This window comes from Nycticebus coucang, chromosome 18 (assembly GCF_027406575.1).
Source record: "Nycticebus coucang isolate mNycCou1 chromosome 18, mNycCou1.pri, whole genome shotgun sequence".
Classification (NCBI taxonomy): domain Eukaryota; kingdom Metazoa; phylum Chordata; class Mammalia; order Primates; family Lorisidae; genus Nycticebus; species Nycticebus coucang.
In genome coordinates this window covers 1,083,613-1,108,722 of record NC_069797.1, presented here as the reverse complement: position 1 = coordinate 1,108,722, position 25,110 = coordinate 1,083,613, and the positions used below count along the sequence as shown (strand labels likewise).

Sequence of the window (25,110 nt, the reverse complement as noted above, 5' to 3'; positions counted from 1 at the left end):
ATACAAAATAATAATAATCTAAAAGACCTCATTAAATGATCAATATATAGGTTCATCCCTCTTTAAGGAGACACATAGTATTTTAATTGATTCCTTGAATCCATTAACTGGAATATTAAAGCCCGAGCCTCCAAAATACACTGTATAGGAATATTTATTAACTCATTTTTTTCAGGGTCTGGGTAATGGCAAATGAAAAGATTCAAGAACTTTTACATTTAGCTAACAAGTAAAGCAAGTCCAGCTTTCACTAAATCTTTCATATAAACAATATCACAGCAGAAGTTATAATAGACAAATTAAACCACATCTACTTACCAAAAAACTTCCAAAGGCTGAATTAAATATTGCAGCTGCCTATAGAAAAAAAAATAAATGGGGGAAAAAACTCATTAGAAGTAAACAGGAATAGGAAAAGCACACTCTCTTCCCCCACTTTTCAAAACCTTAAAACATTGAATTCTATAAAGCAAAGTTAGTCACTGCTTACAAAAATTGCCAGTGGCCTGTAGTTTACTAAGATAGATGAGCTGCAGCTTAGGAATTCATAAATAATGGGTGTCAAAAGCAGGCAGAAATACTTGTCATGCCTTGAATCTATGTGACAGCACCAAAAGAATCATCACCGATGCTAAATCAAAACCTCGTTGTTATTGATTTTGCTACTAGATTTAAAACAATCAGAGATTGATTTAATCATCAAAAAATTCACATTACCTGGAGAAGGAAAAACAAAATTATAAGGCAAACATTAACTGCTCCCTGTCAGTGAGCAGAAGTCTTACAAATTACAATCACAAGGTGAGATCTGTTGTTCCCTTAAAACACACATTAGAAATATGAACAATGCTGTTAAGAACAGGGAAGTTATTGGTATGCCCTTAATTCCAAGGTCAAAACAAGCAAGAAAAATTCTATTTGGTATTCAAAATACAAAGAAGAAATATTTGACTTTATGCTTACCTAAATATCCATGGATACACAGTAGATGTTATATAGCTCTTAACTTTAAAGGAATCTCTCCATTCAATGAAGCTATACCAAAGTCCTGAAAGCTTCTCTCCTTACCGAAAAAGCAGAAAAACTTGTATAACATCCAATATGATGCAAGAAAATAAGAAAAAAAAAAAAAGCAAAAGAAATAAAGAAAACCTATTTACATTTCCTGCAGATGCAGAGCAGAATTAAGTTAATCATCTTGGACATGAGCGGCCACACTGTAGTGCAGAGAGGATGTCAGTTAAGTAAGTTTGAATAAAGTCCAAAGCCAGGCTAAGAGCTGTAGCTGAAAATGCCTTCTGCTCCAGAAGAGGATGCAATGAGAGTGAATGGGTAATGAGATCCCTGGCTCCAGAGAGCTTAGCTTTCCTATTCCAGTTCATAATTAATTCAAAGCTTTGATAATTTCATTAGATTTCTCCTTTGCTGGCCCTATCAATAAAAGATGGCACTGGACCACAGCTCCTCTGTGGCATAAACACAGGCACAGGCACAGACTAGGGAAACCTTTGGTTCCTGACAGGGACGATGGCATATGGTGTTCCGTGTTGTACAGGGAGCAGTGGGAAAAAAAAAAAAGAGAGAGAGCTAAATAAAACATTATAGACAACAACTGTAAACTATAGCAACATATTTAACACATCTTCCTGGAATTACATTGTGGATGATTACAAGAACGAGTTTTATGTATGAAGAAAAATAAGTAGAAGAGTATAAATAAATGAGGTGTGGTGAGATCAACAGAAAACACTGCCCGCAAACGTTTTTTACATCTAGACCCTACTTAGTACTTAAAATGAATTTATCTCTCTTTTCAGTAAAGGAATGAAGCCTTCCCCTTTGAGCTCCTCTCTTCTAGATTCATTTCTGTCTGGTGCCTAATACTAGATAACTAGCAGTTTTGCCTAACATTTAAACATAGAATCATTAGAAGTAAAAGACTACAAAATCAGGGCGGGGCCTGTGGCTCAGTGAGTAGGGCCCTGGCCCCATATACTGAGGGTGGCAGGTTCGGACCCAGCCCCTGGCCAAACTACAACAACAACAACAAAATAGCTGGGTATTGTGGCAGGCACCTGTAATCCCAGCTACTCGGGAGGCTGAGGCAAGAGAATCGCCTAAGCCCAAGAGCAGCACTCTACCAAGGGCAACAAAGTGAGACACTGTCTCAAAAAAAAAAAAAAACAAAAAAACAAAAGACTCCAAAATCAAAGTAAAATAAGTATTCCCCAGATCCAATTGCCCCACTCCTATTCCCTCTTGTTCTCTTTTTTAACCGAAACACAAACAACATATTTTATGTGAATCAGCTATGTTCCTGCATTTGTGAAACGACAGTGATACCAGAGATAGAATATCTTAGGTACTTGAAAATGCCACAGGCCAACTCACTCTCAGTTGTTTTCTGACAGTAGCAATGGATTTGAACTCACTCAGCTACAATGTCCTCCCATGCAGTGAGCTCTGGCAATCTTTTATGAAGCGGTTGAATAAGGTTCTGCGTACTTTGAAGTCCGTGTAAAATCAGACACTGAACTGAGGATATTGGAGCCACAGATAACTAAGCTAATAGCTCAATTCTGCAGTTGCAGTATATAAAATAATTATAATTTTTAGAGTTGGAGAAATGATAAATATGTAGAGAGTATTTTATTGATACATAAAAGACATATTTTTTTATTTAAGGAGGAATTTCCAACTCCTTAGCATGATGTGCAAGGCCTTCCATGAACAGGTCTCTCTCCATTTCATTCCCTGCCCAAAATTTTATATTCTGACAACATCAAACTACTTGCAGTTTCCCAAATTCATCAGGCTCTTCCTACCTCTTTGCTCCCTGGCCTGAAATACACTTCCCCCCCTTCTCTACCAGCTAACTCTCACTTAAGTTAATGACTCAGTGTGGGCGCCATCCTTCCAAGATGTTCTCCATCACCTCCACATGCACACACAACTTAGCAGGCACATATGTCTACACTTCTAGGAAGACTGAATGTCCCCATACTTGCTGCCAGAATATCCTGAGTCTATCTCTGCCCTGGTACTTGTCACACTGTATTGAAATAACCTATATTTTAATGTCTTCTAAAAAAGGAACCTAATAAAACTCATCCTCAGCACCTAAATGTTTGTTAATGAATTGGTGAAATAAGTAGGATTCCCTGAAATGTCCAAAGTCTCTCACTCTGACTAAATTATTCTACATGTGTGTTTGGCAGAATCCAAGGATTGCAGACACAGAAGACTAGATCTGACACCTGGTGCCACAACCATGCACTAGTAACGACAGTCAATCTAGACTTCCAACCATCATCTAATCTAAGTGTGATGTCCTAACTCCATCCATTTTGAGAAAGTGAACCAGACTTACCCCATTTTCTTAAGAGCTTGCAGCCCCCCAGCCCTTTTGTAACCAAATAGCCCCTTGAGCAAGCAGTGACTCTGCAGGGGTAGGATTTGGTAGGATTTGGAAACAGGAAGGAAATTTAGCTGAGAGCTGCAGAATCCTGTGACACCTGAAAAAATCTTGTGGAAACCACAACCCTGTCACAGGTCTGTCTGGTATGTATGTGCTCATTGTAAGACCCCCCCTCCCCATAGCTCTAACCTTGCAGATATCAGCTTCTGTAAAATTCTGCTTATGCCAGGGCTTCCCATCTCCCGCTTGAACTGCCTTATAAAAACTTCGCACCTCCACTTCAAGGGGGCCAAGAGACTCTGTGGTGTGAGCCTGCTCTTGACTGGCCAGCCCAATAAAGGACCCTGGCTTAATTTGAACTCAGTGTGCTGGTGTTTATAATTCCGCTCGCAACATAAAAATGGTACAACATAAGAATGCCTTTCACAACATCTTGTTTAACTTCCTTTAAAATGTTTTAACTTTCCTATCCTAATAGAATGACATAAATTACATTTAATGTAAATAATGTTTTAAACCTTACTGTTGCTAAACAACAATAGTTAGGTAAAATCTAATATTACCAAGGAAAACTTTGCACCACTATAAAAGGATGATCTGCATACACTGATATAAATGAAAGCAGGCACAGATATTTCAAGTGAAAAAGCAATTCTGATAAGCATGTATGATTCCTATTGTATAAATACGTGTACACACACACATACAAATACAACTAAGGCATAAAAGCACACCATTGTTTTCTAAAAGAGATCACTAAAATATTTCTAACTATGATTATATATGTTGAAAGGGACTAAAGGGAGGTCTTTTTTTTTTCATTTTGTTTTGTTTGTCACATTCAGCTTTTAAATCTTTTCACAGGTTATCTTTTTAATTGCAACAAGGATTATGAGGGCAGGGAGATGTTAGGCCATTTATTGTTTGCTTTTTGAACTCCTCTGCATTAAAAATATAATAAATACTTCATTTAAAAATAAAATTAAGATTTCAATCCCCCAGCCTGAGCAAAGCAAGATCCCATCTTTACTAAAAATAGAAAAACTACCCAGGAGTAGTGGCATGTACCTATATTCACAGCTACTCAGGAGGCTGAGACAAGAGGATCACTTGAGCCCAAGAGTTTGAGGTTGCTATGAGCTATGACGTCACGGAACTCTACCCAAGGTGACTGAGTGAGACTCCGTCTCAAAAAATTCAATTCCTACTTTGCATGGTAGTGATCTCTCTTACTGTTTGCTCACAGCTGGAGGCTGTGCACTCATCATGGTGGTTGGGGTTTAAGAAGCCATGGGAAGAACAGAAGGCATCTTTTGGGAGCATCTGTAACACGCAAATATGTGATTTTGAAAACAAACAACAAATCTACCATTATTTTTATATTAACACAAACATGGCTACAGAGAACACAATCTTCATGAACTGAGATCAAACATGAGCCACCAAAGATGACCTTTTATGAAGATAGGACCCTTCAGGTTATACCAACAGACCCTCTTGAGATTTGAGTTTTCTCTTCTCTGCATTTTGAAAGCTATACCTGGGATAGTCCACTGATTTTTAAAGATAGCACTTCTCTTTTTAATATCCCCTTTGCTAAAAACAATTTCAAAATCCATTCCCCTTCTCGAATGCTTTCTCACAAGAACTTTGCCTAATTTGTTGAATGAATGCATGAATGAACAAATACTTCTTATGCCAATTGAAAGTCTTATATTCTCACATTTTATTATTAGCTCATGAATCCCATTTGCACAGTGTACACCTTGGAGTAATCATATTTGATAAATAATTAGATCAATGCTAACTGAAAAAGTTCATGTTGAGGTAGTTTTTTAATACTGAGTAGACTGGCTTCCTTTGTATTACATATTTGTAGGTAATATATTTATTCTGATATCAACCCAATTTTATCCAATATAAGGTATTTTACTAATGTTTCATTATATACTGTACACCATGTCTTTATTAAATTATTTGGAAAATTGAGCAAATTATTTTTTTCATAACATACTTGGAATTCATTAAAATACAGGTAAATTTTAAAAACAAACTAAAGAAAATAGGGACAAAGAGTTCTCTAACTCATAAAAGCAAGCTCTTTCATTGTTGAATGGCTCTAAACATTATGAAGTTCTAACTTACAGTATGCCAGAATACCTAGGTACTTATAAAAAGAAACCAAAAATAGGTTAGGGACCATTTCACATGCAGGCTCTATTCCCATAAAGGCAAGTAATTCCAGAGGAGATTGATAAAAGGAAATTTCTAGAAGAGTGTTTTAACATTTTCTCCTCTTCTAGGAGAGAAAGCTGGTACTTTTACCACACCACCTAAGTTGAGGGTGGGGATGCCTTCTATAAAAGAACCAACAGTAGAAACAGAAGAAATTTCAAAGAGGTGAGAATAGCATTGCTGTCCCGTGCTAGATGTTTGCTGAGGGGATATATTCCATGCTGACTGCCACAGAAGCAGAGGGAACAGTCTGTGAGAGTTCTTGGGAATCATGGTGCTTTCCCTCATGGATGGCAGGGATGGAGGGACATATAAATAAACCAGAAACAGGTACTTGCTTCCTGACTTGAAGCAGCAAAGATGTAGGGCAAAGAGACAGGATGAGCAGTTGGACAAAGTATGCTTCAACTTTATGATGCAGCAAGATTCTGCCAATTCTATGATGGGACAAGGTTCTGCCATTTCCATAGCAGCCAAGAAGATGCCTCAGAGGACTGTCTTCAAACTTGGTTCAGTCTGAGAGACCACACCCAAGAAGAGACTTCAGCAAGAAGAGACTGCAGGGTTGTGATTAGGAACAGGGGCTGGAGGTAGACTCTGAAGAGCTCCTTCCTCTAATCTGTCAAGCAAACAGACGCAGCATCTGGAGGCCTGGTCTGACTGAGAGCACTGAGGGCCATACTACCACAGTGCAATAAAAGAGGACTTGGTCCTACTCCCACTGAGGTCCTACCTCCTCCCTGACTCTGAAGAACCCAGAAGTAGGAAGGGTGAGAAGGTTAAAAAAAAAGAAAATAGTGAAATAGACCATGACCTCTTCTCCACTGATTCTATTTTAAAATTGTTATATCTAGGGTGGCGCCTGTGGCTCAGTGGGTAGAGCACTGGCCCCATATACCGAGGGTGGTGGGTTCAAACCCAGCCCCAGTCTAACTGCAACAGAAAATAGCCGGGTGTTGTGGCGGGCGCCTATAGTCCCAGCTACTCTGGAGGCTGAGGCAAAAGAATCACCTAAGCCCAAGAGCTGATGTCACAGCACTCTACTGAGGGCGACAAAGTGAGACTCTGTCTCTAAAAAAAGAAAAAAAAGAAAATTTTTATATTTATATATTCTTGATTAAAAAGCATAATTTTCTATGTTTTGCAAATATAGGTTAGGCCTAAATTGGAAAAGATGTACATTTGAAGCTTTAAGCTAGACTGCCTTGAATTTTTTAATAGCTAAAAGTTAATCCTAATTAACAAATACACAATTATCTTATAATGGAGTGACTAGAAAACCATGAGATCTGACAGATATTGTCAAAGGAGGGGTCGGGGTGGGGAACAGGAATATGTGAAAAAGCATTTCAGTTATATAATCTTTAAATTCACACCATTCAATAAACAGATTCTACTAAAACCACAACATTTTAAACACACAGCTGGGCTAAAAAAAAAACACAACAAAAAATAAGTATAGTTAGCCTCATTATCTGTGGTTCTCTATCTGTGGATTCAAATAACCACAGATTGAAAATAGTGTATTTAAGGGAAAAAAGGAATGGTGTATCTGTACCGAACATGAATAGACTTCTCTTCCTTGTCATTCCCTAAACAAACAGAATAACAACTATTTACATTGCACTAGGGATTATAAGTAATCCAAAGATGTTTTAAGTATAAGGGAGGATGTGCATAGGGTATATGAAAATAGTAGGCCATTTTATATAAGGGACTTTATCATCCTCAGATTTTGGTATCCATGGAGGTTCCTAGAACCAATCCTCCATGGATACCAAGAGAAAACTGCACTATATATAGAGAAGTTAGTCAGAGGCAGAGTGGTAAAGCCTATTAAGAAATAAGAAGCATAGACTTTGATCTACAAAGTATGGAGAACTGGAACTTAGATACCTTTTACATAGAGGGTAAGTCTGGAAAGACTGTTCCCACTGTGTAAGAGCAACTAGGAAACTATACTTACAAATTCAAGAAAGTAACATAAGGCCCCCATCAAGGGTGAGTGTAGAGACTAAATTTATACAACCCATATATAGTGGATTCAAGAAACCAAACTAAGGGCCAGTGTGGTGCCTCTTGCCTGTAATCCTAGCATTCCAGGAAGCCGAAGTGGGTGGATTGCTTAAGCTCTGGAATTCAAGACCAGCCTGAGCAAATGCAAGACCCAGTTCTACTAAAAATAGAAAAAAAAACTAGCTGGGTGTGATGGTGTAGCCTGTAGTTCCAGCTATTCAGAAGGCTGAGGCAGGAGGATCACTTGAGTTTGAGATTGCTGTGAGCTCAGCTCATGCCAGGGCACTGTAGCCTGGAGCAACAGAGTGAGACTCTGTCTCAAGAAAAAAAAAATAAGAAGAAGAAAAGGAATTCCATTCTAAGAATTAATTTAAACAACAACAACAAAAGGACAAAATTGATTAAGGGATAGTGGAACTCCCGAGGCCCTGAAAGAAACAAATGCAAACTTTTCTTTGAGGCTACTTCATTAACCAGAACAAAGTGGATTCTCAGACAAAACGGCCCCTAGTGAAAAAAGCTAACAATAAAAAAACTACAAGCCATATGTGAAAGCTGTATGTTGTATAAAATGAGTACCATTACAAAGCAGGGAGGAAAGGAGAAGCAACTGGCTTTGTCAAATATACTAAAGAAAAAATACTAAATAAAGACCTGTATACAGAAGGAAAAACCTTTAAAACTTTTAGAAGGTATTTTTATACCTTCAGAAAAAAATTTCTTTAAACAAGATATAAAAATTATACATGGAAAAGGAAAAGCTAAATGGAAAACCTGAACAGACAAATAACAAGTGATGAGATTGAATCACTAATAAAAAGTCTGTCAACAAAGAAAGTTGAGGACTGGGTGGCTTCACTGCTGAAGTCTAGCAAATTTATACAGGAGAAGTCACATCAATGCTTCTCAAACTTTTCCCAAAAAATGAGGAGGAGGAAATTCTTTCTAATTACAGTAGAACCCCTGTAAGTTGACCACCCAAGGGACTGTAACAAACTGCTCAAAATACAGAGGTGGTCAAGCCCATTGTACTGATACGCACATGAGGTGCATGTCTGGTCTATGGGAATTAGTCAACCTAAGGAGGTGGTCAACTATGGAGGTTCTACTATAATTCTAAGGGATCAGCCATTACCGTGATAACTAAAAATGGACAAGGACAATATGAAAAAGACAACAAAACTACAAAGCAATATCCCTGATGAATATAGACCCACAAGTCCTCAACAAAATACTAGCAAACCAAATCTAACAGTACATCGAAACCATAATACACAGTAATCAAGTGACATTTATCCTAGGGATGCAAGGATGGTTCAACATATGCAAATAAATAAATGTGATACAGAACGTTAACAGAATGAAGAGCTAAAACCATATGCTCATCTCAATAGACGACAACAAAAAGCATTTGATAGGCCAGTTGCAGGGGCTCATGCCTGTAATCCTAGTGCTCTTGGAGGCTGAGGAAGGTACATTGCTTGCGCTCAGGAGTTCAAGACCAGCCTGAGCAAGAGAGGTATCCTGTCTCTACTAAAAATAGAAAAACTAGCCCGGTGTTGTAGTGTGAGCCTATAGTCAGAGCTGCTTGAGAGGCTGAGGCAAGAAGATCTCTTGAGCCCAAGAGTTTGTGATTGCTGTAAGCTATGATGATGCCTTAGCACTCTACCAAGGGTGAGAGCGTGAGAGTCTATCTTAAAACAAACCAACAAACAAAAACACATTTGATAAAACTTCAATATCCCTTCATGATAAAAATTCAACATATTAGATATACAAGGTACATACCTCAAAATAAGAAAAAGGAAAAGCTAGGGGTTGCCATTGCCTTGCAACAAAGTTCTGGCCAGGCAGATAAAAACTGACGCAACCTGGATGTTGGGAGACGGAGGGAGGTTAGTTCTGAGCACTTCCCCTTCTTGCTTAGAGCAGTGAAAGCGCTCTTGCATCCATAAGGGCTTTGCAGAATAAGCCACTCTAGCATCATTGAGATTCAGAAAAAAAGGCCGAAAGCCCCTACCTCCATGATCTTGATATATGAGAAAAATAAATCCTTGCTTCTTTAAGCCATTTTTAGTTTGATTTTCTATTACTAGAAGAACGAGTTGACACAATCATGTTTTTAAACAAGGGGGGAAATTATAAAGAACTAATCAGGCAAGTTGGATAAATTAAAAAGTATTTCCTCTAAGTTATGAATTTGAGTAGTCATATTTTTACTTAGAACAATCTCTTGTTCCCATTGCATATAATATCGTTGAAAATAAGGAAAATTGACTGTTGGTCACTAGTGTTGGAAATCAAAGGTGAATTGCTTTCCCATGGGAAAATCTCTCAACTGTGTGAACTTATATCACACCTGTCTCTGAGTCACAAGAAAAAAAACTGGCCTTCATATTTATTTTCTTCCAAAACGTAAGTTCAGTTTGAAACACACATAAAGACTAAAATACCAAATACAGAATTCCAAATTGTGGTCTTCAATTAAATATGGAAACACAAAAAACTTTCTTTTTACTTGTAATATATTTTGTAAAGTGCTATAGAAAGGCAAAAAATAATTAAGAAAAGTTTATTCTGTTTTCAAAGCCAATTTAATTGGCATTCTCACACACAACTTCGTTGCTATTTTACTAATACTGACTAATTATCACTACTTTCCTTGTATAAATGTCACAACAAATAAAATTTGAGTTATACATTTCTATACCATATTTAAGTATTATTAAACCATACTGCAGATAAGCATATACAAGATAATAATTAAAATGTGAGTTTATAGTTCATGCTCTACATTAGGGATACTTTTCACTGGGTGTATATGTATCATTGTATTTTTTAAGCAGCAATGGCTAAAAAAGAATACTGTTGAAAACATTACTGAATAGTTCTTCTCAACAAAGAAACCTCAATGAAGACTATGGTACTGCTACAAGGCATTCACCACTTAAGAAAACAGAACTTTACACACTGTCTCACTTAAACACCCACCTACATATTAGATATACAAGGTACATGTTCAACATCCAGCTGTTTTGCTAAGAGTAAGCTACATTTTCTGTCTATTTCTACTGGTCCATTTCTTGATACCACTGGAAAAAAATCTTTTAATATTCTAAATCTTGAGGTGAATGAAGGGGGTTGCTATTTGTAACTATTCATCTCAATTCAGGCTAGGAAAAAAATATATTCAAGTTACTGTTTCTGGGTGCTGAATTGAATCAGGTGTCCTCTCCTCTTAAGAAAATTAAGTTGCTTTTGTGCAGGAGTGTTTTAATGAGAACAGAGCAGGCCGACAGTGATGAATGGGAATGACACCAGAGAGAGCACGTAAGCAGGACAATATGTGCATGTTACAGTCTTGCAGCCTATTTTTCACTGACTATTCTGAATGACTTCGCTGTTTCTTAAGGGGCCTATTAATCTCAAATTTAGTTATTATACAACGTTTATTTGAACATATATTCTGCGGATGATGACAGTTAATAAAGGAAATCTTTCACAAGCTCTATCTTTACATATTGTTCCAACTGCAGCTCCCAGTCATTTGAGAGGCTTTATAAAAAAAAAAAAAAGGCACATATATTCAGATTCCTTTCTAAGCACATGGGGAGTCTTAAATAACCGTTAAAATGCATACAAAAAAAGCCCAGAACAAAATGGTAAAGGTAAAAGGACATCTTAACTGTGCAACAAAAATCGCTTAAAGTGCAAACTGACACTTCTAAGACAAACCAGACACCTTTTAACACCTTTAAAGCCTTGGTGTATAATATGCAATAGTTCTTGCATGCCCATCTACATTTTCACAATATGCATTGAGCAGCAGAGAGAGGGCAAAATCAATTTTCTTTAGGTGCAATAAAGAACCAAGTAACACAGCTGCTTTGATTTTTCTTGATAAAACACCATGTTCTTAAAATAGTAGTGATTCTGTGTTTCTTATTCCAAATAGCATACTTTTTGAAAGCTTAAAAGAAATGTTTTAACATTTTTATAAAACTTATTTATGAGCTTGAATAAGCTCATCAATTCCAATTTTGGGTATGATTCTAGAAGACATTTGTTACTTTACATGTTACTGGTTCATTATAACAAAACCTAATATTAGCAGGAAAATATTTATATTAATTCAAGATTTTTAAATCTGCCTTATAGTACTTGAGATGAATACAGACCTAATCCAACACTGCTGATTGCATCCTCTTGAAATATCAGTCTTCAAAAAAATGTTGAATTTCAATGAAATGAGAGTTTGCAAGTGAGGAGTGTTCTTAGGTACTATGATAATCCCTTATAAATCAAGAAACAGAACTCCAGAGGCGAAGGATCTTTCCCAAGTTCATATTGTACAGTAGCAAAGCCAGAACAGAACTCATTGGCAGACACTTCCTGCACCCTCTCTATTACACCCTCACTGCCTATCTTCTATATTATTTAAACAGACATTTGTAGCTATATAACAGAAAAAGTGCATATGCCAAAACAGTAATAGCAGTTATGTTGAGGTAATGAGATTATGGATATTTTTTCCTTTATACTTTTTCTTGACTTTCAATATTTGTGTACAGATTATATATTTCTTAGAAAAAAACCACATAATAAATTGTATATGTTAAGTACAATTGTAATTTTAGAGGCTTTCTCTTGAACTTAGGCAAACCTTGAACAATGCTGTGCACCTATTAGGTGCTAATATAGAGAAGAAACTACTTGGTCTTCTTTTCTATACTAACATTGAATATTCAATATTCCTAGGAACAAACAGGGACTTAAGCCAGAATACCAACTCTTGAACTGCAAATGTACACTTTTAATATTTGTCTATTAATATTTATTAAGCTCTTGTAAATATCTAAGATTAAGATGAATGAAACTTAAAATGTTATATACTGCTGACAGTACATCTTCTTAAAGATGTACTGCTATAAATTTCTCAATATTCCTAAAGTTTAATTGCTCTGACTCATTTGGGTTTCCTATCTCCCAAAAAAGAACAAAACAAATGCTTCTCTAATTATTAATTCATTCAACATAAATTTATTAAGCAATTTATTAAGCTAGGAACTCAGAACACAAAAATAAATACCACAGAGTACTAACACACAGCCTAGACTAGAAGACAAACATCACGATAGCTACGATACAAGATCGGGGGTAACAAAGAGTTATGATAGCATAGAAAATAACTATAAAAATAAAGGGTTTTTCAATATCTTCTAGTGATATACAATGAGCACTTTTCTGATCAATTAATGGAAGTACTATTTAATGTCAACATATGAACTAAGCTCTCAGCACACCAAGAGAGGAATTAGCCAAGAATTCCCCTAACACTTCTAACACTTTGTTTAGAAGGGCATCCACAAAACATAAGTGACAGCCTATGTCAAAGTATCTAATGTTTCTTAAAAATTTTAGACTCTAGCTGACTTAACTCTGTTATTTCTGCTCCTTTTCCATCCATTAAGTCTGGGAATCTCAGAGCTTCTTAAGAGGGCAATGGATCAGTCCCTCAGCAATAACTCTCTCATCAGCTTTTCATTAGCAATAAAATAGCTTTCCTACCATCTTCTGGGAAATAACTTACCCTAGATTCACAGAACTGCAATGGACTTCTGTACATCATCTAATCAAGGCACTCCTCCTCCTCGAAAAGGACCACACTGAAATCACTAACTAATGGTCCCTACCTATCCTATTCTTCATGTCTTCAGGATTGAAAACAGCACAACCTCTTTTTGAGTTTTGAGCTAAAGTCTGTGTTTTAAATCACATTTTTTTGCTAGTAAATTCTTTCTGTTTCTGAACTATCTTTTTATTGGAAACTATTTTTTCATGTTAGATCCCCTGAGAAAAATTTTAAAGAGCTATTTTTGCCAATACAAGTAATGGGCTACTAAATAGTTAACAACTGACTCCAAGGATAAGGGGAGGAATACCAATTTGTAATATTTGCTGATTTTTATGCTGTAAATACTCCCACCACGGCCAATTTCAAGCTGCAAACATGATGTCAATGAAAAAGAAGATGAGAAAAATGGCATAATGCCAAGAAACATAATAAATTAGAAAAAGAAGGGCAAATTGTACACAAAATAGGCACAAGAAGGAAATAATAAAGATATGATCAGAAACTAATGAAATCTAATGAAATAAAGAAACAGAAAAATAACCGAGTAGTCAATAAAATAAAAAACTAGATTTTTGGAAAAAGACTGATAGAACTGATAACCCTCTAGAACAGGAGGGACTAGTGAATTTTCTCTGTAAAGAGTCACTCTTTTATTTTACCCAACTGATTTAACCTATATTGCAACACAGTGTTATGCTAACTACTTGGAATTGATGTCAAATTCCACAAGTTAAAGACTCAGGCCTCCATAAGACCACCCTACTTTTAACAGCAGCTGTACTTTGAGAGTCCTCAGACTACCTACACCTCTGACCAACTGGCTGTAAATTCAAGAGATTCCATGTTCCCCTTAGGTTCAATAATTTACTAGAATAACTCACAGAACTCATTAAAAGTGCTATAATTACAGTTTTATTGTAAGGGATATGTAGAGAAAGGGCAAGATCAGGGAAGGAGTACAGAGCTTCCTACCATCTTAGAGAACATTAAGATCTTTACCAACCAGGAAGCAACACTAAGCTTTGGTGTCCAGGAAGAAACACTGTGCTTCAGTGTCTGGAGTTTTTAAATAAGGTTTCAGTATGTAGGAATAATTGATTGACTCACTGACCACATGGTTAAACTCAATCACCAGCTCTTCCTTTCCCTGAAGAGCAGTCAGCTAAAAGTTCCAAGGTTCTAATCCCACGCTTAGTCTCTCTGGTGACCAGCCCTCACCTCGAAGCTATCTAAGGGCCCACCACCTCATCTGATTGGCAAAACAAAGACACTCTTAACACTTAGGAAATTCCAAAGATTTTTGAACCTTCATGCCAAAAACACAGGACAAACACTAGATATATTTTTTATCATGCAACAGCCACATAAATATTTCATATTTTGTGGCCCTATGGTCACAAATGCTCACCTCCACTGTTGTAGCCAAAAGCAGCTGTAGGTCCTGTATGAACTGAAGAGTAAGGTTGTATTCCAACAAAGCTTTATCTATGCACGGATACTAAAATTTGATTTTCACTTAATTTTCATGTGTTATGAAATTTTATTCTTCTTCAGATTTTTTTCCCCTAATCGTTAAAAAAATGTAAAAGTTATTCTTAACTTACATACCATGCAAAAACATGTGACAAGCTTGATGTGGCTACAAACCACAGTTTGTCCATTCCTGCTTTCGAGGGGAAGAAAAGGAAAGACAGAAATTACCACTACCAGGAATGAAAGAAGAGACATCCTAAAATCCTTCAGACATTTAAAAGATGAGTAAATTGAGAACGTTAGGCCCCAAAGTTTAACAAAGTGGTTCTCAACCTTCCTAATGCCATGACCCTTTAATACAGTTCCTCATGTTGTGGTGACCCCCCCAACTATAAAATTATTTTCGTTGCTACTTCATAACTGTAATTTTGCTACTGTGATGAATCGTAATGTAAATATCTGATATGCAGTATATATTTAGGCAACCCCTGTGAAAGGCTCGTTTGCCCCACAAAGGGGTCACGACCCACAGGTTGAGAACTCCTGACTTAGATAAAATGAACAAATTCCTTGAAAGACACAAACTACCAAAGCTCTCTCAAAAACAACAAGCAACTTAAACTGACCATTCTCTATTAAAGATAACATATGCTTAAAAATGTTCTCAAAAAATTTACAGGGCCAATGCCTTCACCAGTGAATTCTACCAAATATTTAAAGAAGAAATAATAGTAATTTCATGAAAATCACACAGAAAATACAAGCAGGAAATTATGCCAAATCATTTTATGAGACAAGCACTAGCCTGTACGACACCAGATTAAAACATGAAAACTGCAAAGCAATAATCATCGCGCACACAGATAGACATAAAACTCCTTACAAAATTTGAACTAATTAAACTTAGTAATATAAGAAAAGAATGATACATTATGACCAAGTAGGGTTTATTCTAGGAATATAAAGTTGGTTTAAGATTGTAATATCAGGGCAGCGCCTGTGGCTCAAGGAGTAGGGGGCCGGTCCCATATGCCGGAGGTGGCGGGTTCAAACCCAGCCCTGGCCAAAAACCACAAAAAAAAAAAAAAAAAAAGATTGTAATATCAATCAAAGCAATGTACCTTGTCAAAAGCTTTTAAAAGGAAAACATATAATCATTCCAATAGATGAAGAAAAAAATATTTGATAAAACTCAGATATTCATGAGTAAAAACTCAAAAATCTAGAATTGATTTAAAAATTTCTTCCCCTGACACAGAATGTCTTCATAAAAACCAAACAGCTAATGTTAGGCTTCATGGCAAAAAAGTGTATGTTCCTAAAATCACGAACAAAGTGAAGATGTCAACTTTCACTATTATTTCTGCTCAACTTTTGCCTTGTCAAAGTAAAATAAAATGAAGACCAGGACTTAAAATTACCCAACAGACCAAGAAAGAGACCTTGGGGCGGTGCCTGTGGCTCAGGGAGTAGGGCGCCGGCCCCATATGCCGAGGGTGGCGGGTTCGGACCCAGCCCGGGCCAAACTGCAACAGAAAAATAGCCGGCCGTTGTGGCGGGCGCCTGTAGTCCCAGCTGCTCTGGAGGCTGAGGCAAGAGAATCGCGTAAGCCCAAGAGTTAGAAGTTGCTGTGAGCAGTGTGAGGCCACGCACTCTGCCCGAGGGCAGTACAGTGAGACTCTGTCTCTACAAAAAAAAAAAAAAAAAAAAGAAAGAAAGAGACCTTAACCTTAACTTGGGCTATTTCTTGTATGTGCTTCTGATAATCAGAAATAAAACTAAGTCATCTCCAAAAATGGTAAAAATAATTGTTACTATCCAATTCCCTGCTATCTGGAAATCCCCAATTTTATAACCAATCACTATAAAGTTTAAACAACTCTCCCATTTTTGCAATATAACTCAATCTGTAATAGTCTACCTCTGGGATTCTAACTAATTTAAATTTTGAAGTCGCTTGAGTCACAATTTGTGTTTACTCTTTTATTCAATAATAAACTTGAAAATTCACTTTACTAATATGATTTGACTTTTGTTTTGACAGCCTAAAAGTTCTAACCATGCAATAATTGAAGAAAAAGAAATAAAAGGCATACAGATTAGAAAAGAAGAATAAGTCCATCTTTATTCACAAATCATGTCATCCTAGAAAATTCCTCTCCTCCCCAAACAGAAAACTACAACAATGAATGAATTTATCAAGGTCGTACAATACAGGGTCTATCTATAAAAATAAATGCATTTCTATTTTTTTTTATTGTTGGGGATTCATTGAGGGTACAATAAGCCAGGTTACACTGATTGCAATTGTTAGGTAAAGTCCCTCTTGCAATCACGTCTTGCCCCCATAAAGTGTGACACACACCAAGGCCCCACCCCCTCCCTCCATCCCTTTTGCTTGTATTAGCAAGGAATACTTTTAAATCAAAATTAATAAAAATGCTATTTACAAATAGCATCACAAACATGAAACATAGAAACTAACAAAATATGTGCAGAATTTGTATGTTAAAGGCTACAAAACATTGATGAGGGAAATTTTAAAAGGCTTAAATGGAGGGACATGAATATCAGTGTTAAGATGACAAATCTTTCCATATTGATTTATAGACTCAATGTAATCTTGATCAAATTCCCTGCAGGATTTTTAGTAGAAATTGACAAGATGACTCAAAGTTATTTTTGAAATAAATTTTATGTATTTATTTATTTATTTATTATTCAACAAAATTTTATTGGGGAAAAAAGTTGGAAGACTTGCACTACTGATTTCAATACTTAATAAAATGCTACACCAATTAAGACCATGTGGTGCTGGCTTAAAGGCAGATATACAGATCAATAAATGGAACAGAATAGAAAGTCCAGAAACAGACTCACATGGATACAGTACAATGATTTTTGACAAGAGTGCTGGAGTAATTTAGTGGGGAAAAGATAATCTTTTCAATATGTGGTAACTGGACATCTATATGAAACAACCAAAAAAAAATCTATAAATTAAAAAAAAAAACCTTTGACATTCACCTCACTATATACAAAATCTATGTTGGACTGGATTATAGACTTTAACACAAGAGCTAAATCTATAAAACTTTTAGAAGAACACACATAGAAAATCTTAGTGATTTTGGATTAAGACAATGTTTCTAAGTTAATACACAAAAATCATAAACTTTAGAATAAAAAAATTGACAAATGACTTTATCACAATTTAAAACTTCTTTCCTTTAGAGACAATGCAGAGAAAATGAAAAACAGAGCCACAGGCTGAAAGAATGTGTTTGTAAATACATATCTATATGTAGACTATATTTAAAAGTAAAAATTAAAAACCTCTTATAGCTAAATAAGAAGACAATTTAATGGAAAAAATGTACAAAAGATTTGGACAGATATTTCACTGAAGAAGAGTGATAGATGGTAAATCAACACATGAAAAGACACTAAACATCATTAGATATTAATGTATATTAAAATCACCATGAGATAAAACTCAGACACTGACAGTTCAGTGCTGGTGAGGATGTGGACCAACTAGAACCCTCATGTAACATTGCTTTGACTAAAAATGATACAGCCACTATGGAAAATAGTTTGGCAGTTTCTTTCACACTCACCCATATACTTACCATATGACTGATGTGGCCACCCCACCACTAGGTATTTATAAAAGAGACAGACATCCACATGTTCACACAAAGACTTGGATTCAAATGTTCAGCTTTATTTGTAATAGCTCAAAACCAAAAAACTACCCAAATGTCCATCAGCTAGTGAATGGATAAAGAAATTGTGATAGATTTGATAGACTGGATAAAGAAACAGATAAAGAAATTGTGATAGATTTGATAGACTGGATAAAGAAATAGATAAAGAAATTGTGATAGATTTGATAGACTGGATAAAGAAATAGATAAAGAAATTGTGATAGATTTGCATACAAAGGAATATTCCTCAGCAATAAAAAGGACTGAACTACTGATACATGCAACAACATGGATGAATCTCAAAAGCATTATGCGAAAGTACAGCAGCCAGACACAAAAGTACCTTACTATTCCATTGATAGACTATTCTGGAAAAGGCAAAACCATACAGATAGAAACCAGCTCACTGGCTGTCAGGGACTACAGGCAGGAGAAGGGAAAGAGGCATAAAAGAATTTTTTATTATGATGGCAGTGATCTAAATCTTGACTGTGTTAGGGTTTACGAACTTGAAATATTTTCCAAACTAATGCACATATATTATAAAGCTTGAATTTAAATCTCTGTAAATGATATACATAAAAACAAGACTTTTCATATATGTAAACATTTTAAAAGTCAACAAAAGGTAGAAAAACATAACTGTATGGCATTAAGGTTTATCTTTTTCTTTTTTCTAAGGTTTACCTTTTTCTTATTTACTTGGTTCTAAGGTTTACACAGAAAATTTTAATAAAAAAGCAATAAGATTTAATAAAAACATAAAAGAATCAAAACAACAGAATTATAGTTACTAATTACTATCTTAGAAAGATTAAGCTTCAAGGCATGCTTGTGATTTGTATCATAAAAATGTCTTTTCAAGTCATTATTTTTAATAATAACATAATATAGATGCTTAAAGACTCTGACTTTATCTGACATTCAAAAAAGATACCCTGTCTTTCACTTATTTAAAAATGGTAAGGATTTCATGTAAAATAAACTATCATCACACAGATATTTGTGAAATACTAGAACAAGCACTGATAATGGGATCAAAAGACTTGATTTCAAAACAATTTGGTCACGTACTTATCTATGAAAACTCATTAAATCTCAGTTTATTCATTTTATTAGATGTGAATAACAATACCAACTTTATAAAACTTGTATGAGGATTAAATGAGGGCAAATATAAAACCACTGGGTATTGCTGTGGCAGATGCCTGTAGTCTCAGCAACTTGGGGGAGGCTGCGGCAGGAGGATCACTTGAGCCCAGGAATGTGAGGTTGCTGTGAGCTAGGATGAAGCCATGGCACTCTAGCTTGGGCAACAGAGTAAGCCTCTGTCCCAAAAAACAAACAAACAAAAAAAAAAACAAAAAAATCCTACTGGGTATTCTACAAAATTCTACCAAATATCATATACTATATAAATAAGGCCCAGCAAAACTTTATCATGTAATTATTCATTTTCAAACTCCCTGAAGAACATAGGTTGTACAAGGACATAAGAGACATCACAGTGGGAAAAGTTCCACTAATGAACTAACCATTTCTAAAATGATCCCCAAGAAAATCTTTTCCTTTCCTGCACCCCTACCCTAACTCCTTTATAAAGTACCTATCTCTACCCTTCAGCTTTGGTTAGCTTACTCTAAATAATTGTACAGAATTTTAAAAACCTTGTAACATATCACACATAAAATGCAAATATGTTGCTAAATAGAACTGTCAATCCTGCAGAAGATGTACCATTTAATTAACCTAATGAAATCAGAACAAAGTCAATGAGAAATGAGGAAAATGAAAAAGCAGATGGGTGCTTAAAAAGAGAGCAAGCAGAACATTTTTTTGAGAGCACCTGTGGAAACTGATGAAGACTGTATTCTTTTTGCAAATTCATATTTTTATGGCTTCATTGCAAAAAATAACAGAACACCAGCAAAAAATACATCATCAAGTCATATAATTTTCTTAGGAAAATTACATCAGGCCTGGCTTCCCAAAAGCAACACTTAATTAAGGCTCGGCGCCTGGAGCACAGTGGTTATGGCACCAGCCACATACACCAAGGCTGGCAGGTTCGAACCAGGCCCGGGCCAGCTAACCAATAATGATGGCTGCAACAAAAAATAGGTGGGCGTGCCTGTAGTCCCAGCTACTTGGGTGGCTGAGGCAAGAGATTCGCTTAAGACCAAGAGTTTGAGGTTGCTGTGAGCTATGACACCACAGCACTCTACCAAGGGTGACATAGTAAGACTGTCTCAAAAAAAAAAAAAAGCAACATTTGATTTTTTTCTTCATTCATTGTAAGAATTTGTAAATATCTACAATCCAAATTGTATTAAATGAATGATAAAATGAGCTTATTTTCATGATTTACAGTTTTACTTTTTAAAATAAAAACAATACTTTTCAGTAATTACTACAAAAATGTTGATTTTTAAAAAAATTAGTAGACTTTAAGTAATCTTTCTCTTGTACCACAAACGTTGAATAATGTAATCTCTTCTATTTTCATTCTGTTTACTAACATTTTTGTAGGGGTTAGAATATAAAAATTCTCTTTATGTTCTATAAAATCATAGCTAACCTTTAAACAAAGCTTCAACATGTTACATTCAGCAGAATGTAATTTAAATTTTCTAAAAATACAGAAAAAAATTAGAAAACCTCTTTCCAATTTCTTAATTTTACATTATAAGGGTTTGACAGAAGCCTCTTGTGGGAAGTGACTTGCTTAAGATCACACAGTGGCTGAGTCAGAATAACAAGGATGAACTCCCGAACAGTCCACTCTAGGTCATTAATCTTTATCTAACTCTACTATACTATGTAGATAAGATATATATGTATCTCAAAATACAGAGTATGGAAATTCTATAGACACAGTAAACAGTAAAACACTAGTCGGCAAGCAGCGAAGCACTAAACCGACTTCAAATTTTTATTAAGGTTATCTTTCTGCTGGTGATTGAAGGTCTATTAGCTTAGTGGGCCATGCAATAGCTGTAGCACCACAACTAATGGACTGCCAAGAGATGATTTAATAAAGAGGCCCAGCTGAACAACAGTGTATAAGTAACTCTGACAACCTGAGGCTTTCTTCTGGTCAAACGTTTTATATCTGTAAGTGACTTTCTCTAAAAAAATTACCCGAGAAGATACTCTCAGAAGGTTTCACTGTAATAACAGTAGCCCAAACATATAAGTTCAGATTCTCTAAGATTTTAAGGTGTGATTAAAAAGAAAAAAAGCCTAAAGGTCTTGTCCCTTGATCCTTCTACAGGCACCATTTACAGCATGGTTAGACATCTAGTTAAACAATGTGTTCAGTGACTACAATGTACATTTTTTTTTATTGAAGCAAAACAAACAAATAGAATAACTTCATAAACATTTCCCTCTAAATTTTACTGTAAAATGTGACTGATAAATATTGGGGGAGGATGTCAAATAAAAATATTTATTTAATACACACTTCTAAAACATATTAGAAGTGGACCTCCTGTCTTTAAAAAAATGGGCCAACTTGCACTGAGAAAACAAAAGCAGCAGGAGAAAAAAAAACATCAAATGAGCAAAGATTTTTAAAAAATAATGATGCATATGTTTGATAAGAGTTCAAGGAAAAGGCAATTTTACACTCTTTATAACCTTGCTGGAAGTTTAGTAAGCATCAATACCTCAACAATATCCATACATGTCCCTGGACCCAGCAATTCGACTTCTAAAACTTTATATGAAAATACTACCAATTGGCTGGGCACCCATAGCTCAGCAGTTAGGGTGCCTGGTTTGAGCCCAGCCCGGGCCTCCTAAACAAACAAACAAACAAACAACTACCACAAATATATATATTTGTGTTGCGGGGTGTTGTGGCAGGCACCTATAGTCCCAGCTACTAGGGAGGCTGAGGCAAGAGAATTGCTTGAGCCCAAGAGTTTGAGGTTGCTGGGAGCTATGATACCACGGAACTCTACCAAGGGTGACAAAGTGAGACTCTGTCTCAATAAAAAAAAAAAAAAAAAAGAAAGAAAGAAAGAAAATACTACAGATCCAAGAAAAGATTTAACTAAAAGAAATTTCACCACACCATTATTTTTAATAGCAAAAGTAGTCGGAAATATCCAGGGCTAAATTAATCCTTACACATCCACACATGAAAATAATAAATAGTCTATAAAAAGAGTGATTATAAAACACCATGGAGTGATGTTCACAATATATTAAGTGGACAAACAGGACTACAAAACAGTATGCACTGTATGATCTCATTACATTAAGTGTATGTGCAGATAATAAGGTTTGGAAAGACATATATATATATATATACACGTATATAGTTATTTGAACAGTGAGATTATGGTATTTCTTTGTTTATATTTTGAGATTATCTACTAGGAATATATAAAAAATAAAGTTATTAAAAATTTTTAAACCATACAAGAACATAATTTTCTTTTTTTTTTTTGAGACAGAGTTTCACTTTGTCTCATCCTGTAGAGTGACGTATCATCATAGCTTACAGTCATCCTGTAGAGTGACGTAGCATCATAGCTTACAGCAACCTCAGACTCCTGGGGTCAAGCAATTCTCTTGCCTCAGCCTCCCGCCACAACACCTAGCTATTTTTAAAGACGAGGTCTCGCTCTGGCTCAGGCTGGTCTCCACCTGTGAGTTCAGGCAATCCACCCACATCAGCCTCCCAGAATGCTAGGATTACGGGTGTGATATTCTATTTTTAGTAGAGATGGGGGTCTCACTCTTATTGAGGCTGGTCTTGAGCTTCTGAGGCTGAAGCAATCCATCCATCTCAGCCTCTTAAAATGCTAGTATTACAAGTGTCAGCCACTGCCCCTGGACAAGAACACAAAATTTTATTATATAGTCACTGTGGAATTTTGTATGTGACTATAAGGAGTCACAGAGCCATGTGCTTTAGGACAGGGAATGACTGGTAATCCTTTCCCTTGATACACCATTGGTCGAAAATTACGTTCATGTGATAATGTGAATTTAACACCCTCCCCCCCAAAATCATTTCATTGAAAATAACAGTAATTTTAATATTATTAGAAAAAGAATCCATGATAGTCATTATCAAAATAGGCATTTATAGGGAAAATAAATAGCAAAAAACAAACAAACAAAAAAACAAACAAAGACATTTAGGTGGAATGATTTTAGGTTGCAAACAAGACAGATGAGAGTTCAAATACTTAAAGCCACAGATATTATCTTAGAGAAGAACAGTTTCTATGTCCTTTTCAATAGAGTTTATTATTTACTCACATTAAAAATGTTTTTCTTTAATAGTCCCCACAATAGAAAAGATAAAGTCCAGCTTAGATTCATGATTCTTTTTAAAGGATATTCAATTTCTTATGAAACAAAGACAGAACTTCCCACCTGAATTTTCACATGAAATATTTCCACTAAGAATATTTCAAACATTTACAAAATTTGAAAAGACTTTGAAATTGTTTCTTAAAAATTTATGTTTTATAGAGTCCAACAATGTGTTAGGCAGCCAATATGTGTAACTAACACACATTCTTTCTGTCTCTGTCTCTCTCTGTTACTCTCACACTTCCCTCCCTCTTTCCCTTTCTCTATTTTGCTTCAAGAAATTTTTGTATTATATTTATGGTGTGACTCATTCAAAACAGGTTTATGAAGTTAATTGCTATTTTCCTCTTCTAAACACATATGAAAAAGAAATGACTTACGTAAAAGCAACACTTTTACTTTTAAAACTGTGCTTAGACTACTCAAGACAGATCTCTCAGATTTAAAACTCATTCTTAGGAAAATTTATGAATAAAATGAAGTTTAGAGGTATAATCTTATTCTGGGAGCCTTCTGAATAATTGCTTCTTGATTCAATACCAAATAATTCTCAGTCACTGGAAGATACAACTGTCTGACACTTTTTAAAACCTTAAATCTCAAGTTTTAGTATCCTTTAACTATCATATTAGAAAAGAAAATAAGACATCGGTGTTTCTTGCAATACTCTTTATTTCCATTAAAACAGTGCATTCATGGAAAAGCAGTGCTTAAATATGAATTGTCCACACACACAGTTCCTGTTATATCAAATTATTCAGAAAACACTCCCTTGACAAAGAGATTGTGAGGAAGATTGAAGCGTCAGATAACAGTTGGACTAAAAGATCTCTGTTGGCACTTCCCATCCAATCACTCTCTGCAGTTCTTACAAAGATCTCAGTTTCACTGAAGTCTTTATCAGACACCAAGTGAGTCAACATGTATTCAAAGACTCTTCAAGAATACAAATGAGAAGGTTACTTAAACCGGCCCTCCTTCCGAATCACAATTAGCACAAATTCAAGATCTAAATTGTGAACATAGTTTGAGATTTTTAAAAAGATGTCCTTTAACCTGCTTCCTCCTCCTCTTTTCTGTTCATTCATCTTTTTAATCTCAGAAGTTGAAAGAGGTTTACATATTTTAGGAGAAAAAAATGTAGATGCTTTTTTAATATGTGTTCCCCGAACTACTCCTTACATCTACTTTCTAATCCCCAACTCACTTAATTATATTCAGTGTGAATTTAAATTGCAATTAACATCTTTTGAGGGATTACATGTTCTAATCACAATTATGCAGTG

The 25,110-nt window shown here is 35.5% G+C and overlaps 1 pseudogene; it reads right to left on the bottom strand.

Moving 5' to 3' along the window:
- Positions 1–273: 273 nt before the first annotated feature.
- The window catches only part of LOC128570204 (sodium/bile acid cotransporter 7-like), a 124,759-nt pseudogene continuing 99,922 nt past the window's right edge, over positions 274–25,110 (bottom strand).